Source organism: Chelonia mydas, chromosome 3 (genome assembly GCF_015237465.2).
Source record: "Chelonia mydas isolate rCheMyd1 chromosome 3, rCheMyd1.pri.v2, whole genome shotgun sequence".
Taxonomy (NCBI): Eukaryota; Metazoa; Chordata; order Testudines; family Cheloniidae; genus Chelonia; species Chelonia mydas.
In genome coordinates, this window is record NC_057851.1 from 144,287,163 (window position 1) to 144,302,722 (window position 15,560).

Here is a 15,560-nt window from a genome sequence, read left to right on the forward strand (position 1 = left end):
GTGGGGATGTAGAGAGGCCCAGAGTTTCTGCTGTCCATGCTGGTGAAGGGAAGGGCTGCTAACAATCTGAAACAATGCAACCCCTTTGGCCCATGTGGTTACAAAGAGGGCTCCTCTCAGCATGATCCTCAGCTCCTGCGCTCCACGCTCCTCTCCGAAGGGTTTCCACTGGCTCCTTAGGGGACTATTGTATGCAACCTGCCCAACAACCTCTTTAGGGTGCCTCCCTCGTAGCACAGACCAATGGGCAGAATCCTCTGGCTGGCTGAAAGGTGAACGGAAACAATCCCATTGATAATACTCCACAAAGGCCATGCTCCCAGGTTCCGTACAGAGTCTGCGAGCAGGTTTATCGGAGCTAAAAGAACCCACCAAGCGCTGAGGGCAGGAGCCAGTTCCCTGGGAGCAGCTAAACACCGGCAGTGGTGGCATGAATGCAGCTCCCTGCCCCTCTGTGGGTGGCAACAGAACCTTCAACTCAGGTGTCTGCAGCAGGAAAAACCACACCAGTTCACCTTTCAGGTCCCAATCCTATGATGGGATCCGTGTGAGTGGCCCCCTGCATTAACATAGAGCCCCATTGGTCAATGAGGGTCCACCTATGCAGTCCAATAGCAGGATCAAGGCCTAAATGGGTCACTTTCTTTAAATTTCTCCCTGAAACTAGTGCATGTGGGTGAGATCTCCTGCTAGGTTGGGCTTGTGGGTGAGGCCATCAAGAGCCGATCCTACAAACTCGTGCTCCTGCAAATGATCCTTATAGACATGAGCAGTCACTTGAAGTCAGTGGTTCTACTCGCCATGGGTCAGGGTGCCAGGATCAGGTCCTCAGAGAGCAGCAGCAATGGCCACACGAGGCATTTCTTCTATGCTAAACTACAGAGGGTGGTTAAAAATAAGGGGATTATTTTGGAAAGTGCTCAAGGAAACCCAGGCTGGCCCATTACATGGCTGCAGTACGTTGCCTTTGTCCCACGGTCACATCACACTGGGGTCTGAATGCCACCGTTTTTGTAACCCTGGAACGGACTGACCACGGTTGCCCGCCTTTCACCACTTCACATGCACATACCTAGGGATCGGCGTCTCAGCAGGCTCCCAGTCCTGCAAACCCTTACTCATGTGAGGAGTCCTTACTGGAATCAATGAGGCTACTCGCATGAGGAAGGATTTGCAAGATCGGGCCCATAAATATTTGGTGGTGGGAGGGAAAAAGGAAAAGTAGTCAAGGCTGAACTGTATTTTTTGTAGAGATCTTTCAAAGTCTGTGCTAGGATGTGAGAAAGGGGTGATGAGATAGTGCCTCTTAGGCCCACAAGCTCTGGGCTGGTTCTGTCTGTATTGCCTTCTTCATTAGAACATCACCGCACCTCTTGAACTCATTATAGGCTCACCGGTTTTCCTAAGGCCCCTTTTCCATTCAGCTAGCTGATCTGTGCCTGTTGAATGGCCAAGTTCTGGCCTTGGCCAGTGATCCCCACGGTCCCTGCTGTCCATCAGCTCTGTTGCATTCCCATCATCCACCATGGCAGAGAACAGCGTGGAGCAACTCCCACCATTAGCCAGCAGCAAGCTTTGAACCCAAGAAGCAGCATGGTCCTCCACTACTTGAGCTAAAGGAGTAACTCCAGTAGCTGGCAGCAGCAGTAGGCAGTACCAGGTTTACAATGGCACCAGAGGTGCCATGGAGCCGGGCCCATGCTCAGAAAGGTCCCTGGCCTGCTCTGCTTGCACTGTGCCCCAAGACCCTGCTGGCTCCCCGCCGCCCACCACCTGCTCCTCTTGGCCTGCCTGCCGGCTGGCCAAGGGCTCCTCTCCGCTCCATGGCCCCATCCCCTGCTCCTCTCAGCCCCTGGCCAGACCCCAGTGCACCTCTCGCTCTGGGCAGTCTCTGCTTCCAAGCACCTATGGCCTATGGGGTGTTGGGGGGTGCGGGCGGCTGTGTGGCGTGGCATGGTCCCACCCCTGAGGGGAAGGGGCACGCTGGCAACACAGGGCCAGGCAGGCCACTGTGTGTCTGGCAACTGCTGGTTTGTAAATAGTGCCCTGCACTGGGCTGGGCGGAGGGGGGCCACCCCTGCCATGCCATGCCCCATTGCCCTTGGCTGGCCCCTCGCTCTCAGGACCAGCCTCCCTGCGCCATGCTCCATTGCCTTCATGGAGGCCCACAAATATGTTTGGTGCCGGCCCCACAAAAGGTTAATCCGTCCCTGGCAGCAGGACATGTCTATCCCTCTGCAGATCAGCTACAGAAAGGAGACAAGTAACACACACTGAACCATGTGTTACATTTGGTTCAGCCAGACCTCCCCCGGTCCATTTCTGCATGTAATGCTGCTGTACTGTTTCACTGATGAGATCTCAGTGCCTGTAGCACTCCCTGTATCCCAGCCCCTCTCCTCAGTAATGCTGTTGTGTTGGTCGCTTTCCAGAATCTGACCTACCTTTAGGGAATTTCTCTAATAAGAATTAATACTTCACTAACTTCTCCCCTCATTTCCAAGATAAAGATCTTTCCCCGTGTTTCTAACAGGACCTGAGACTGTTGGAGCTGAAAGAATTTTAAACATCTCATTGACTTTCCCCCCATCGCTGATGAAGTTTATTCTCTGTCCTTACACAATGAAATTAGGCTGGTCAGTTTCACACTTTTTTCTAGTCAGTTTCACTTGTTCTCAGGTACTAAAACAAAGACTGTTTAACTAAAACTTTTTTAAACCTCATCCTTCCATTCAGATTTTGTCTTGTCAAACTCCCCTCCTCCCACTACAGAACCTACATTTTGGGCTTAAATGTCAGTGGCCCTTTAAGAACTGGTAGGTATAAATAACCAGGCCCTAGGCTATCCTGTTCTTCTGTTTCCATTGTTGTCTGCACGCTATGCAATGCTTCTGCCAAACCCAGACCTGGTAGAAGTGGCTACAGCTCCACTGGCTCCCCTTATACCAATTGACTTTGGCTGCCAGTGCCTCATTGGCCTCTCACTCAGGGCCCAGTGCAACTCCTTTTAACGTCAATGGAATAGCTCCTAGTGACGTTAATGGGAGATGATGGAATGTGCCCTTATGCCTTGGTAGAGGAGTATCCCCACTGAAATAGTGGAGTTAAAATGGGCTGTGACTGGGGTACGTGAGAGGGGACTCAGGCTCTCTTGTCCTTCCCCAGCTGTTCCATTTTAAAGCTGCTCATGGCTTAGGTTAGGCTACACTTGCCATCTTTCTGTGGCCAGGTGCCTTAGATCCATACATTTATCACAGAGGTCGGCAAGTCTTTCAGTTCCCCTAGGGACGGGGGAGCCCACAGAGCAAGGGCAGGTTAGAAAGGTTTACTTACCCGCATCCTTTATCGCCAGTAGCAAAACTCTGCTGCCAAACACTCTGCCCATGAGCTTTGTCCAGTCCCTGTTCACACAAAGATTCTTTTCCCCTGGGTTCAGGTTCATCTTGGTCCTTAGATAGCTCTATTTTCACCCACACCACCCTCAAAGTGTCATTGGGGAGACTGTCCTACCAGCCAGCAAGACTAGGCTTCCTCTAGATGCTGCTGCTGCTGACTTGGCCAGAGGGTCTCTGCAGAGTAATGGGAGCCACCCACTGCCCCAGCACCTGGGACTGAACAAACTCCCCCCACAACCAAGTTCATGTTTCAAACACAGTGTCCCCATGTGGCACCATTAGGCTCGCTAATGCTGCTGGGAGAAGGTTGGCCCCTCTCACTGGAATTCTCCACCATCAAAGCCTGAGCCAAGGTTGTCCAAGATTGCTTGAAGCCCCTCCAAGCTCTCACCCCGCCTACCCCTCTATGGACTGAGGTGTTGCCTCTACAATGTCCCAAGCCCCTGCCAGCCCCAGGGGGAGAAAAAGGCAGGTTCAGTAATCAAACCCTGGACTCCCACAGAGCAGCACTTGTACTGGCCCCACTAAGCCACTGCTGATTACTTTAAGAGTAACTTGACATCTCATAGGCCAGCCCCGCTTCTCCTTCAGCAACAGGGAGAAAAGCTGCCACCTGGAGTCTGATCTCCCACCATGAACTCCTCACCCATTTCTGATCCCCACTTTGAGAGGAAGGCAATTAACAGCCCTATCTCCCCTTTCCCCTGCAAATCTTAGGGCTAGCCCTGAGCCACCCTTTACCTGATGGTGTTGGCAGCGCACAGGGAGGGCCAGGTGCTAGGATACATGGGGAAAGCTTGTGCCATAGAGGGGAGGTTAAGCACTAGGCATCTCAATCTGATGAGGAAAGGGCAGGCGCAGGCTGGGTGTGTGCGTGTCTCTGTGTGACCGCATCCAACAAAGCCTCTAACCAGCTCAGCTCTGCAGCCCAGCTGCCTCCTCCCTGCTCTCCTGCTGTTAGCCCATTAATAAATCCAGCTGTCCACTTGAGTTAAGATTCTCCTCCCCCATCAGATAAGAGATTCTCACCGGGTAGTGGAGGAGTCCCCTGGGCTGGTGGGGGGAGGAAATGCTGAGATCAGACATGCCAGTGGCCAATTAATCCCTTTGAAATCCAGCAGCTTCTCCAACACGCTGCCTTTTTTCTAAGCGCTGCTCTAAGGCAGATGGTAGCATGCAGGGCCAGCGCTCCGGGGTATCTGCCCATCACCCCTGCATCCTTCCTGTGTCCCTTTGCGCTGGCTGAGAGTCTGCTGAGCGGATGATGACGGGAGCAGCGCAGCTGCCAGCTAAGGCACTGGTATACACTAGAAAGTTCCCTGACGGGAATGGTCACCCAGCTCGGGTTCCGAGGGGGATGGATCAGAGCAGCCCCATCTATATGTGTCTCATCTGACTTTCCTGGACCCCACTGAGAAGGATGGGGGGAGGGAGGAACTCCATCTGCTCTCTGGTTCCCTCCTCCCCCAGTTCTGAGTTACAGTGGAGCCAGGCATGTGCCTGGCTTAAGAGTGTGAGCAGGGGCTAGGACAAGCCCTTCCAGCTCACGCATTTCCCTCCCTGGGGCAGGACAAGCCACGGTCATGTAGGGAGACCTGGCTGCCGACTCTAACAGCATAGTGGATGTGCCATGTCTGGGCATGGGAGCGGAGCACAGCCAAGGGCCTGAGGGGAGCAGGGATGAAGACAGGAGATGGCCTGGGCTGAGGATGAGAAACCTAGAGAGGATGGGCTTGAACCAGGGACTCACAGCGGTTGCCCCCCCCCAGCTTCTGACAGGCCTTTTAGTCCAGCCATTCACCTGGGGCCTCAGCTAAGAGTCCAGTGCACCCCCCCTTACACCCATATTCCTTTCCCAGGGGGCTAGGGGGAGAGAACAGCAGCATCCAGAACAGTGCATGGGTTTATGAAGGAGTGAGGGGGCTAGTACATGTGTGTTAAACATGTATTAAACAGGAGGAACGAGGAACCTACAACGTGTCCAGTCAGGCCCACATGAATGGGGAGATGTTTTAATTCTCCAAGGGGCACAAGTTATTTATGCTGTCAGCACAAAGCACCAATAGGGTGACCTAAGTGTGAAAAATCGGGGCAGAGGGTTTGGGGTGGTGGTGGTAATAGGAGCCTATATAAGAAAAAACACCCAAATATTGGGACTGTGCTATAAAATCGGGACATCTGGTCACCCTAAGCACCATTCCTCCAGTCTGTGTGGCAGTAACCACCACTAGCATTTCACCCCCTCCCGGTTGGGATGGGACCCAGGGACCCCCATGTGGCTGTAGGCTTAGCAGCATTGTCTGAACTGGCCAGGTATCCATTCTCTCTGCAGTCTAGTGTCTGATCTCAGCTATGTCTGTGCCGGTGATGGTGATTCCTTTGGCAGCTCGTTTCATTGCCCGTCTGCTCATCTCATGATAGCATGTTGCCTGATATCTAACTTGAATTCTCCCTGCTGTATCTTAATCCCGTTACTTCTCCTCCATTGACTAATGAGAGTAATTGACCCTGCTTCTCTCTGGAACATCCCTTTCTGTATGAACAGACATGTACTGTCTCTCTTCAGCCTGCTCTTCTCTAGAGCCCAAATGCCCACTTCTTCCAAGGTCTTATTACGCAGACCATGTGCTTGCTGGACTGTGCAACCTTTTCCTGTCCAAAGATTCCTTCCTTGTGTCCTAGCCCTGAAGAAACCCAAGCAGGGAGAGGGGAAAGGAGCAAAGCAAGGAGGGGCCGTTATCCTGCAAGCTGAGGCTCATCTCAGGGCTGATTCTCCCTCTCCCGACAGCTCAGCAGATTGCTGCAGAGTGATTTTGCTCTCCGTGTTTTAGGTGCCTGGCGCTGTTCTCCCTGTACATGTGGAGAGCAGAGTGGCCCGACGCCTACAGCCCAGATCAGAACATATCTCTTAGTGAAGGTTAGGAGCACGCTGGAGCTAGGTTGCAAAGCAAGGGGGAGGGGAAGGGTAAACTTTTCCCATCCCTGTCCCAACCATTGCAGTCTCCCATATACTGGGGTTTGTTCTCAGCACAATGCTGGACACAGCAGGCTTTTACCCATGGAGCACGATGCTTGAACGGGACAGCAGCCAGGCCCCTTCTTTTCCCAGCACGTGGAGCAGCTAATGCAGTATTCAAAGAGGATAAGGTTAAATAATACTCTTGAGCTATTTTGCATTTCCTGTTGCTGCCATGCAAGAATCTGTCAAGTAGTGTAGGCCCCAAGGTTTGGCTTTGCTAATTAAAGGGTGTGTGTGTGTGTGTGTGTGAGTGAGTGGGGTTCAGTCAACCCTAATCTGAATAGACACATTGCCATCATTTTAGCCATTATCATTTTTGCCTTTGAACCTTCCCCAACAGTGCTGGGTTCCCAAGCGTTTTGCTAGTGCAGTGCAAGGAAGCGAAACTGACCAGCCTCGTATCATTGCCTGCAATGCCAGGCCTCAAACAAACTCCTGATGAGGACAGCAGGTGAATTTTCAGAATGTTCATTCAGGTTTAACAATGGCAGGTGCTGTTGATAAGGCAGGGAGAGGAAACTTCTCTGTATAGCTAACCGCAAGCATTCAAATATGAATCAGCCCCCCCCCCCCCCCCCCCCCCACGCCCCAGATGCATAGCCTGGCTTAAAAATGATAGGATTTTAAAAAATAAATACATTTGGGGTTCTTTTCTTCTGCCTTTAGGTCTTTGAGCCTTTACAAGTCACATTTTCAAGCTCTTCTCCCCAGCCACAAGGACTTAGAACTTCCTTTTTTATTTAAATGAAAGCTGAGACCCTCACCATATAACGTGACTCCCAAGAGCTGGAGCTTGACGAAGAACACCAACAAACACACACTGCTTTTAAGACGTGATTCTTGACAATCCAGGGCTGTGCTGACGACCACAATCCAGGGCTGTGCTGACGACGTTTTCACTATGGAAAACGTAGAGGCTACTGTTTGCTTGACTTTTTTAAAAACCCCTCTTTGCACCTACTACTCCCAATCCAGAGAAATAGCCCTTTGCTGCCCTTTGTTTCCCAAGTAATTAGTTAACTTTTCATCTTTTGTCCGAGTTCCGATTAGGCTGAAGTAGCAAGTGAGGACACGGGTGATTTTGCTCTACTCGCTGCCTGGGAAGCAGGCAGGGGGAAGGGCACTGGAATGGATATGCTCAGCGGGCGATACTCTTTAAGAAGAGCAAGATGGCTGACACTGTGCATGTGAGTGGCCTTTACATGCAGGCCCCTGTTCTGCAACTGGCTTTACAGGAGTGGTCCTCTGCACCAACGCAGAGTCCACTAGGGGGCCTGCCTGTGGGGATTCAACCGTAGGATTGGGGCCTTAATCTTTAAGAAGACAAAAAGGGTGATAAGCCAAGTAGCACCTGGTTTCAGGGGCAATAACAGTATAAGATCTCCCTCTGATTTAAGTATTACTCCAATGATGAAATAACATCCTTGGCCTTTTGTTCCAGCCGTTCCAATTACAACCCTGGTCATTTCTGTTTAATTATCACACAAGTGATATTTTACAGCTGTCAAGTTTAAAACCAGGCAGTGGAGCTGCTACTGTCCTGCAATATACAGTGGGAAGTGCAGTATGTGTGGTGGAGATCTGAAATATTACTGCACCAGCCAGAATTCATATTACCAAACCATGGGCAGCCATAGCGCTCCATACAGAACGAATGCTTTCTTTTAAATTAAATTAGTCTTTGTTGAAGAAAATAAAATATATGGCTACCTGGCTCCATGCTATCCAATACATGGCCTGTGATTTAAACATCAGGCCAGTTGTATATTCCAACTGAAATGCACATGTTGGCATAGAGTTCGCATAGCCTGGATGTGTGATGTGTTGGGTCCTATACAGTTTGGAACATAGGGTTGTTGTTTTTTCTCCTCCCCCTTGTGGGCACTGCTAACTTCAGTGGATATAATGGGCATTTTGGAAAGAAGGGGAAGGGGCATAGCCAAGGTGCAAGTAGAAACTAATTGGCTGTGTTCATCCTTAGTTGTAACTCTGTTGAAGCTGGTGGAGCTACGCAAGGGTGAACATGGCCCATCTTCTCCACGGCTTCACTTGCCCTTGAATCCAGCCTAATCAATCCCTTGCAATATTTATTTTATGCCTGGAATTAACATTGGGATTTTGCTGAATAAATCACCTTCCAGAATCTACCTGGTCTTCAATGAGCTTGTGAGATCCAGGTACCCCTGTGGCCAACCTGTTGTCAGGAGGTTCTGCTCTCCTCCCTCCGTCATGGAACCTAGAGTTACACTTTGAAGGGGAACCTTATGCCCAAGGATTTGATCTTGTGAGCTGCATCGAAACAAACAAATTGACCACTGCCACCTAGGGCCAGGAGCCTTCTTCTCCCCAACAGGAACTCTTTCCAGCCAGGACATGGCATTTTCCACAGCCTTCCTGCCTACAAGTTCCAAGGTCTAAACTAAACTTGGAAGAAGCCTCATGTACTTCCTCTTATTCTCTCCATGCCTGGTCTGTCTTGGGGGCAGTGTCTTTATGAAGTCCAAGGAGATCATCTTCCTGCAATCCATAGCCAGTCTCTACCAGCAGGTACATCACCCACCTATGCAACACTTTCCGAAACTGCTGAGGCTTCACGAGTCCATACCAGTGTGCAGTATGTCCTTCTGGCACCAGTGACAAGCACAACGGCCCTTGGAAACCAATGGGTTGTTGGCAGTGGTGTTTTGTTTTTTTAAGACCTAAGACTTTTAATGGGGAAAATGAAACTTTATGGGAACACATGTGCCCTTCCAGAAATATTGCCAGTTCTTGGAACTTTGGGGATTTTGTAGCTCACCCACTGTGATTAGACTTTAGTGGACTTTGCAGAGCAAACACACACACACACACACACACACACACACACACGAGGATCACTCACTCTCCATCAGTGCAAGCTACTTCTGCAATCTTAGCTATTCACTGAGTGAAAGAAACACAACATAGCTACAATATGTCAAGATGATTTAGTATTGGTATCAGTCACACGATTCTAGTGTCCATTAGCTGCACTGTCAGCTGACATCTAATGAGTTCTGACTTTGGATGGCAGCCCTTGAAGCAATCAGGGTGAAAAGGATTCAAAACACAGGCCTGAGAATACAAACAAGTCTCCAGAAGCAGGAGCAGATACATGAGATCAGGTGATAACAGATGGATTCTTCCTGTTCAAGTTAGGGAGAGAGTTTTTTTGATCAGATTTTTTTTCTGGGGAACAGATGGCCCTGAGTGACGACATTGGATGTGGGGAAGGGGAGGTGGGAGAATGACGTAGTAGATTTTGGGCAAGTCTACGCTACAGCGCGACGTCGGCACAGCTGCGCTGCCGTAGCACATCCAGTGTAGATGCACTGTGCCAACAGGAGAGCGCTCTCCCATCGGCATAATTACTGCACCTCAGTGAGAAGCATAAGCTGTGTCAGCAGGAGAGTGTCTCCCGCCGACAGCTCCAGTGTGCACAGCGCCAAACTTACGTTGCGCCGGGGGGGCGTGTTTTCATACCCCTGAGCAACATAAGTTAGACCAACTTAACTGGTAGTGTAGACCTGCCCTCTGAGAGAGTCATGATGAGATAACATCTTTTATTGGATCAACTTCTGGTGGGGAAAGAGACAAACTTTCAAGAAGAGCTCTGTGGAGCTCAAAAGCTTGTCTTTTTTCACCTCTGTGGAGCTCAAAAGCTTGTCTCTCTCACCAACAGAAATTGGTCCAATCAAAGATATTACCTCACCCTCCTTGTCTCTCTGATATCCTGGGACCAGCACAGCTACAACAGCCCTGCAAACTAATGGATTCTACTGTTCTGTGAAGCTTCACTCAATACACTGTAGAGCTGGTTGGAAAAAAAATCCCAATAAAATGTGTTACAGGAATTTCTCAAAAGTTTTTCCTGTTCGGTTCCCCCCCACCACCTTCAAAATAGAGCTAGAGAAAAAAACCTGAACAATTTTTGGTAAAGGGTTTTTTCCTTTTATGCTTGAAAATTGAATTTTTGATGAAAAATTTATTCATACCCCTCACCCATTTGAAAAATTTCAACCACTTCCACTAAATAGTCAGGCCTCAAGGAAAAGAGAACAAAACAGAAGGAGAAAATAGAAAAGGATAAAGTTGTTATATCGGTAGCATTCTAGATGGGCTGGGTGATCCAGAATAGATGCAGGTGTCTGAAATTCTCCTCTGCAGTCATCCAGGATCTGAAATGGTCACAGACGTGTTCCATCAAAACAAACTGGCCTGGTGCATACGCACAGCTAGTGGGATGGAGTCCTGCGCCAAAATTTGTTAAGTTGCTCAGAGTAATCCATTATTTCCTGCAGCAGTTCAGTAAATGACAAAATGATGCCTGTTTCATGGGAAAGGAAGCTGATCTCTGGCCTTGTTTGTGTGGAGGTGGTTGTGGAGTTTCACGTTTGCTGCAGTGAGTGTAATAGCCATGAAGGGCAGGGATAGAAAGGTGGTGCCAATAAGCATGTGGTGAGAAGTGTTTTAGAGCATCCTAGGCCCCATGTCTGACTGGAATTGGAGAGCCATTGAATCCTTCCCCCAGTCTGATACCAGGCATAACTCCAGCCAATCTCCCCTCCCCTATTCAGCTCCCAACCCATAATCCCACTGACATGACCAAAGCCTGAGTGACCATCCCACCTGCTCCCTTGATCCCCTGGATCAAGATGGAATGCTGGGATTTGGAGTGGCCTCACTCTGCACTATGTTTCGGCAGCCACTGGCCATGTTGTCAACTTCCATTGGCCACATTTCCCCCCCCAAGGGCTGCACAAACCTTGGATTAATCTGTCATCTCTGGGGACAGCCACAAACCCACTTCTGTGTTCGGTGACGTGACTTGGACCCATGAGGGAACTCCTTTATTCTCTAAATTGCTGCAGCACAGCCATCATTCCTTCAGTCACGCTGGTTGCTACATTCACAAAAAAACCTTCCCCGCTGCTTCCTTCACTCCTTGAACGCATATAGGCAGCTATGTCAGAGCCTTCCAGAGATTCAAGAAAAAACGCTCCCAAAAGATCATGACACCAGACCGTAAAAAGCCCTGCCATATTGATTTTCCTGACCTCCAGGACTCAGCAGCTGAGAGATAGATACCTGCTTTCCCCGAGCAGAGGGGCCAGCTAAACGAGGCAGAGGAACTCCAACCACGTCGCTATAGGCACGAGGGACAGAAAGGCACGATCACCATCACAAATATTGTACACAGACCCGTTATCTACAGGGCCCTTTATAAACACAGGATCCAGTCCTGCTGCTGCTGAGTTGAAGGAAGCTTTGCCATTGCCTTCAGAATGTGCAGTGTCCAACTCACAGAGGAAGCTCTCTGCCCTGAGGCGCTTCCAGGCTGGACAGAGTCAGATAAAAACTGACTAGGTGGGCCACAACACAGAGAGAACTCAGCATAGATCTTTTTAAGTGGGAGTGGTGAGCATGCTATCGCCCAGTTGCTTGGCATGTGTGGGCTTTGGGGAAGTGGTGGCTTTTCAGGGGGTGGGGGTTGGCTGGAGAGGGGGAAGGAGCCTGGGGCACTGGGCTAGGGAGGCTGTTACAGGACAGAAGATGGCATGGGAGAAAACAGCGGAAGGCGGAATCAAAGGCAGCGTCAAGGTAGAGCGAAAGGTGTGCGATGGACATTCTGAAAGGAGAAGTCTCTTTGGCTAAGGAGACAGCTGTGTGAGTAACACCTGGTGTAACTGCAAGGCCTGAGACGCCTTAATTTATCAGAGCAATACCATTGCCTCCCAGGCTGGTGCTCTCAGCCCATTCTCCAAGGAACAGATGAGCATTAACCACAAGGGATAACGTTGCCAGAGGCCCAGATGTATAATTGTCGCTGGCTAACAACTAAATTGCCTTTCGCCTCTAGAGAAGCTAATCCATCCAGGTCAGAGGGGATGGTGTTGGTAGGGATCTGGCAGCACTTGCTTTCTGAGGCCTTGCTAGTGGGAATAAAGCTCTTCATTCTCTAGCTATGCTCTCAGCCTAATTTAACCATTTGCAGGCAGTGTCTCTACACTACGTCACACCTCCCCCGCTCCCTACAACCCTCCCCACATAGGACACAAGCGAAATGAGTTCAGAGGGTTTCGTTCTTACTCCACTGTGGACAAAAGTGCCGCTCTGCAGCGAGCCAAGAGTAGAAGCGGAAGTATTGCAGATCAAGAGCGAGATACACCAGCAGAGCTGTGTGGGCCCCAGGACTGAACGAGAGTGTGTGAGAGAGTGGGGGTTGCAGGTGCAGACTGAGGACAATTAGCAGAGCTGTGCGGAGAGCCCAGGAATGGAGTAGAAAGGGGAGCTACCTGGCTGAGGCGGATTAGCAGGGCTAAGTGGGAGGAATCTTGCCAACACTATGCATGGTTCAGACCAGCACTCTGTGTCCCTCATTTTATGAGCATCACATTCATTCACTAATTCGTTTTTAAAAACCCCAGACAGGGTTTCAGGCTATTCTGCGACTGGGCATGCAAGGCTCTGCCCAGTCCCTCAGACCTTTTCAGCTGCCATGGAAATGACTGGCCGTACTCTGCTGTCTCAGGGTGACTCACAAACCCACCAGGACTCGTCTTCCTCCGCTGCCTCCAAATTGCCATTCTCCAGCCGCTCTGGCTGGCTGAGCGCACAAAAGGTAGACTAAGCGGCAGTAGAAATACTTCCCCACCCTGGCAGCAAATAGAGAAAGCTCAGTGTGGGCAGTGCCAACCTAATGCAGGCCAAACGAAGGGGCTGAATGAAGTAAGGAGCTCTGTGCATACCCACCTTCCCCCATTTCCCAGCTAGTGCTGGAAATTAACTAGCCCGTTTCATGAGACATTGCTGCTCCGACACCAAGAAATGACACCCCTGTTGCTCATAGCAGAAGCTGTGAGATTTGGGCAGCCAGCCACAGAGATATGTCCCTTCCACCGTATGCATTCAGATCAGAAGAGCAGAAGCCCAGCCTGCCATCTGCTGCTTTAAGGAACCAGCTTTTCGCCCCATCCAGCTCAGGCGGGGGCGCTTACTTGCACACTTAAAGCAAAAGCTCTAGTGTCGTTCCCAAGAGTTCAAACCTCTCGAAGCCACTGTTTATACGCCCCTCCCTCCGCGCACGCACAAAGAAATGCTGTCTCATTTGATTGGCTTGCCCTGATTTTGCCCCTTCATGCTGCTGGATAGGGCAGAAACAGCATTTGGGGATCCTCAACATACAGCCAAGTGGAGCAGAAACTGCTCTCAGACTTCGGAGCTGAAGGTCATTCCCCCCAGCTTTGCAATGAGGTCTCACAGTTGACCTACACCTTCAGTGTCCTATGGGACTGTTGGCCTTCCATAGCACTAGGTGAACTATTACTAGTGAATTATTCATTCAATTCATTTGCCCTTATTTCTGTTGCCGATGGTCCCTGGCCAGACTTGGAGTTTTACTAAATGGTTTGTAATTTGAAATTGTTCAAAGATGTGAATAACGTGTTAGTTGACACTTCTGTGGGTCCATGCTTGGCAGGGGGAGGAGGGGGCGGTCACCCAAGTCACATGGTTTCATTTCGGTGCCAGAGGAGGGAAGTCCAAGAGATTTCAAGATGGCTGCCTGAACAGACGTTCCCGTGAGCCTTGGCACAGGTTAGGCATTTGTAAGATAGCTGCTATAGTTTAGCTACTTGCAGACTTTCCTCTGTTTACAGGAAGAAGGTTGTGAATGCCCTGGAAGGCAATTTAATACAATTTTTATTGTAACAAATATTCACAACCCTTTTTTTTTAAAACTATGTTTGCCCAGTTCTAACCACATCTCAGGGCAGATGCTGCCAAACAAACCTACCATTCTTTGTGTATTTGGTGCAGTGTGGTTTACGGTACATTTTGGGAACACAACCACTTCCAACCTTGAACTGGTTTTCAGTGCATCACCCTGCTCTCCAAGAAGTGGGCTGCCCTTGTAATTTACACAGAGTTGTTCTTGGGACAAATCTAACCCTTTCGTAACTGGTCCATCCACATCGTTGGGAGTGGCGCCTGCCCGTGTGGCTGAACATGGTCCTTGGGCTTTTGCAAGGTTACTAAACAAAATCTCATCTACTTCAGCTGTGTCATAGAATCTCAGGGTTGGAAGGGACCTCAGGAGGTCATCTAGTCCAACCCCCTGCTCAAAGCCAATCCCCAATTTTTGCCCCAGATCCCTAAATGGCCCCCTCAAGGACTGAACTCACAACCCTGGGTTTAGCAGGGCAGTGCTCAAACCACTGAGCTATCCCTCCCCCACTTCTTTAAGAAAATATTTTGTAAACTTAAAAACACCGACCTCAACAAAAAATGCTTCGTGGTGGGTAATGAGTAGCTGACGTTCTGGAGAGGTCTTGACAAAATCTTTTATAGCTGCTGTGGCTGGCTTTTCTTTTGTTGGTGATAGCCCCTGCAGAACACCAGAGTGTAGCTTGGAAGGGAGTACATAGCATATGTTGATTTGCAAGGGCTTTAGGGTAGTGCTGTTGACACACCTCTAAGGTGGCCATTGCTGCCAGTGATAACCTCACCCGTATCCTTTCTGATCAATGAGGCCAGAGCATCAAGCAGCTAAGGGTCCCATTGGCCTGGGGTCCGCAGGCAGCAGAGCCACGGGCGTTTGTATCTGCTGCGTGGAGTGAAGCACCGGCGGGGATCTGTCTAACAAACTCTTTAGTGAGCACTGGGAACAGTTTTTACTTTTAAATATGTCAATATGATCTAGCTCTCTCTGTCTGTCTCTCTCTCTCTGTACAAACGGTATATCACAATGTTGCCTTTTCTGTTGGAAATATCAAAGTACAAAGATTGTAAACCAAATCGGTGTAATAAAAGTTCCAGATGATTCACTGACTCCGGCCTCAGCTGTGGGTTTGTTCGTGTCAGAGACTCTGTAATGTTATTCACTGGTAGTGAACATAGGACAAGTAGGACGAGACCAGACCCCCCTGTACACAGAGGCAAAAGGACATTATTCTGTGAGGCCTGCCATGGCTCAGCATTCTTGCAGGAGGGATCAAAGGACCTGGGGAGTCAATCAAGTGGCCCCTTTCCCATCACCCTCCTCAGGTGGCCAATAGACTGGGCCCAACAAGTATTTTCCCCTCCAGGGAAGAAGCGTGTGAGCGAGGAGACAGAGCCCTGGCTTCCTC

At 49.9% G+C, this 15,560-nt stretch overlaps 1 protein-coding gene across 3 annotated transcripts in view; it reads left to right on the forward strand.

Moving 5' to 3' along the window:
- Positions 1-14,143, forward strand: part of TMEM151B (transmembrane protein 151B) — a 29,123-nt gene extending 14,980 nt beyond the window's left edge. For 2 of the 3 annotated variants that reach the window (XM_037895513.2, XM_037895514.2), the window contains exon 3: positions 7,081-14,143. The gene's annotated coding sequence lies outside the window, so the exon portion shown is untranslated. The remainder of the gene's footprint in view (positions 1-7,080) is intronic. The other variant, XM_043543490.1, reaches the window with a different exon arrangement.
- Positions 14,144-15,560: the final 1,417 nt, after the last annotated feature.